Source organism: Marmota flaviventris, chromosome 9 (assembly GCF_047511675.1).
Source record: "Marmota flaviventris isolate mMarFla1 chromosome 9, mMarFla1.hap1, whole genome shotgun sequence".
In the NCBI taxonomy this organism is placed as follows: Eukaryota; Metazoa; Chordata; class Mammalia; order Rodentia; family Sciuridae; genus Marmota; species Marmota flaviventris.
Window position 1 is genome coordinate 81,047,779 of NC_092506.1, and position 4,143 is coordinate 81,051,921.

Genomic DNA, 4,143 nt, shown 5'->3' on the forward strand with positions numbered 1-4,143 from the left:
TATACAAAACCATGCCATCTGAAAGTTATTTATTTGCTTTTTTTTGACTAATTGCCTTGGCTAGAACACCTAGTATAAAGTTGAATAAAAGAGGTGAACATGGTTATTCCTGTTCCTGACCTGAGGAGAAAGCATTCAATCCTTTACTGTTAAATATGATGTTAATTTTTTTTGGTAAAAATTTGATAAAATGTCTTTATCAGGTTGAAGAAATTTTTCCTTTTTATAAATTGGTGCATTATACCTCTTTTTCCGGCTGGAACCATGGAGGGTGCCGAAGAGAAGAAAAAGAAGGTTCCTGCTATACCATAAACTCTTAAGAAAAAGCGAAGGAAAACTGCAGAACTGAAGGTAAAGTGCCCGAGGAAGAAGTTTGCCCAAAAGATGCTTCGAAAGGCAAGGAGGAAGCTAATCTATGAAAAAGTCAAGCATTACCACAAGGAATATAGGCAAATGTACAGAACAGAGATTCAGATGGCTAGAATGGTAAGAAAAGCTGGCAACTTCTATATACCTGCAGAACACAAATTGGCATTTGTTATCAGGATCAGAGGTATCAGTGATGTGAGCCCAAAGGTTCGTAAGGTGTTACAACTTCTTCGCCTTCGCCAGATCTTCAGTGGCACCTTCGTTAAGCTCAACAAGGCTTCAATTAACATGCTGAGGATCGTAGAACCTTACATTGCATGGGGGTACTCAAACCTGAAATCAGGGAATGAACTAATCTACAAGCGTGGATATGGCAAAATCAACAAGAAACTAATTGCCTTGACAGATAACGCTTTGATTGCTCGATCTTTTGGTAAATATGGCATCATCTGCATGGAAGATCTGATTCATGATATCTACACTGTTGGAAAACGCTTTAAAGAAGCAAATAACTTCCCGTGGCCTTTCAAATTATCTTCTCCAAGAGGTGGAATGAAGAAAAAGACCATCCATTTTGTAGAAGGTGGAGATGCTGGCAACAGGGAAGACCAGATCGACAGGCTTATTAGAAGGATGAACTAAGGTATCACCATGGTATTTTTGTAATCTGGTCAGTTAATAAAACAGTACCTGCTCTCAAAAAAAATTGGTGCATTATAATCATACATAAGAATTTTTGTTACATATTTATACATGCACACCACTATAATGATATAATTTGGTCAATATCATTCCCCAGTACCTTCCCTTTCTTTCCCTGCCTCCTTCCTCTGGTGCCTTCCTCTACGCTACTAGTATCTCTTCTATTTTCATGAGATCTACTCCCTTCTACTCCCTACTACTCCCCTATTTTTTTCCTTTATAGATTCCACATATGAGATAAAAAATATGACCCGTGACTTTCTGAGTTTGACTTATTTTGCTTAACATAATATTCTCAATTTCCATCCATTTTCTTGCAAATGACATAATTTCATTCTTCTTTATGGCTGAATAAAACTACATTGTATATATATATTTTCTTTATTCTTTCATCTATTGATGGATGTCTAGGATCCTGAGGAAGTTCCTTCTATTCTTAGTTCATGAAATATTTTATAACTGGAATGTGTTGGATTTTGTCAAATACTTTTTATTTATTTGAGATGATCATGATTTTTCCCATTTATTTTATTAATATGGTTTATTGCCATGATTGGTCTTTAGATGTTAAGCCAATCCTGTACTCCTGGGATAAGCCTTATGTGACTATGGTGTGTAATCCTTTTCATGTGTCTCTAGATTTGATCTGCTATAGTTGCATCTCACAACTGCTGTGGCAGTCATATCTCTGATCTTGAACACTGATGAATGGCAAAGGTTAACCTATATGCGAAATACCACTTAACTGGATTACTCAGGAGATCCTGAGAGCTTGATAAGATCAGCCACTAAAAGAGGCACAGGGCCTGTTGTTGCTATTTCTATTCCAGTATGTGGAAGAAGCATGCTGATGAGTTGAATTTGAGTTTAGTGAGTTGATGTACAAGATCTCCTATGATATCTTATTTTTAAATGTGTTATAGTTTGGCACCAGACTGCCTAGCCTGACTTTTTGCCTAGAAAATATGGCCTTTATTTGCCATTGTAGCCATGTCATTCAGATCTGAAGCCCAAGCTATAGGAGCATTCTGTAATGTGGACAATTTGGAGAAGGGCCTAGATCTAGGTAGATGTTTACCCATTTCAGACTCCCAGTTTCCCTACTTGGTCCTGGTGTTTGTTGTGTTTGCTTGTTAAACACTACAAATGATCAATACAAAAGACTCTGAAACCCAAAGGATGAAAGTTATTATAGTCAGATCCTGATGTCATATTAATGACTCCAATTACAGTCCAGAGACCCAAATATGCCTGCAGTAAAGGAAAATTAGTCAGAAAGTTGTCTTGGAGCAAAATGCCAGATGTAATTACAGGAGAAAGGTAGCTTTAGGTTTGGAACCTAATCAAATTGAGTGAGTCCTCTGAGTTTATGACTTTCTTCACTAAGCAATATCATTATATATTAATGTTATTTGCTAGATAAAGGCAGGATGATAAAAATCCTGAGTCTTACATGGAGTTTATGGGTCTAAAGCCTGTCATCCTAGCCTAGACACCTCTTTACTTCTCATGGAGTGTCTACAAAGCTGGTTTTAGGCAGCAGGCTTAATCCATGATCCTTTATACACTTTAAAGATAGTTTCATATTCAGGTGTAAAATGGTGTTTTGAATATATTTCTCCTCTCAACTATCAGCTGATCCTGCTCTTGCGGTGTCCTTGGGAAATTTACTTTAATTGAATATTGAATCTCTGTTTCCTTCTCTGTAAAATTGAACTTCCCTTCCTGTGTTTTTATGATAATTAAATGAACATCTGCAAGGCATTTAGCAAGGAGTTGGGCATACAGGAGGTGCCTAGTAAAAGTTATTGCTTCCTTTTCTTCCTTCAGTTCAGGCAAGAATATGCTCTGCAGTTACGAACCCAGAAAAGAGTTAACAGTGTGTGGTGGCTTAGAGATCACAGCCATGAAACCAGGTAAGAGTTAAGAGTATGAACTCTGGAACCAGAAAGCCTGGGAGTTAGTCCTGGCTGTGCCATTTTCTAGCCATATGGCTTAACAGAACAGGCCATCCAACCTCTCTGATCCTCATTTTAATGAAAGAAATGATAACAGTGTTTCAGGAAGAGGCACTTTACTTGCTGTTCCTTTAGTTCTTATATAAGAAGTTTCCTGATTCCTGCCTGGGCTGTCCTAATCTCCAGTCTTTTGCCTTCACCACCTCTATGTTGCCCTTATGCTCCTTGCACTCCTCTTTGGGGCTAACTAGGTCACAGCCAGGTTGGGATGGTGACTGCAAGCCCCCTCAGATGTGCACAGTTATCCATTCTGTACACAGGGTGTGTACCTGTGTGTAATTTGGGTCAGTCACACCTCCAATGAGTCTGGGTTTGGCACACCTTGATAAATGGCTTTATCTTTGAGTATTTATTTCCTTGTCTGCAAAAGGGCCTAATGATACCTCACACTTGCTTCATGGAGTTGTGGTGAACTTAAATATCTGTTAATATTTATTAAATACTTAACCTGTGCATTATGTTAAATACTTCACAGGAGTTTCCTCATTGAATTCTTATAACTCTATATGATTGATGCTACTATTGTTATTTTACAGATGAGGAAACTGAGGCTTCAAGGGTAATTAATCTTGTCCAAGGTCACATAGTTATTATACGACAAAGATAGATCTAGGCCCACATTTTTTTTTTAATTGCAGTGTTGGGAATTGAACCCAGAGCCTCAACACATACTAGGCAAGCATTCTACCACTAATATACATTCCCAGCACACCAACCGCATCTTTCTGACCCCAGCAGTAATTTAGGAAATGCAATGAGATGACATGGATAAGCACTGATGATAAGATATCAACCTCATGGCAGGCACTCATGATGTTATCAACCTCAGAGGGTAGTGAGATTAATATTTCAATACTTCTTAAGTTTTGGAACATGACCAAATGTCTTGAGGATGGAAATCAGATACCCTGACTCTAATCCCTTCCACTCTTTCTTGCTGAGCCAACTCTCCTAGTGATCATCTTTTATCCTTGGAAAATTACCAAGGGAGAAGTCCACTTTGCAGCCTTATAGGTGTATACTCATAAAGAAAATACCTGGCTATTTCCCTAAG

The 4,143-nt window shown here is 38.1% G+C and overlaps 1 pseudogene; it reads left to right on the forward strand.

The window, feature by feature from the left end:
- Positions 1-264: 264 nt before the first annotated feature.
- Positions 265-1,011, forward strand: LOC114105083 (large ribosomal subunit protein uL30 pseudogene; annotated as a pseudogene).
- Positions 1,012-4,143: the final 3,132 nt, after the last annotated feature.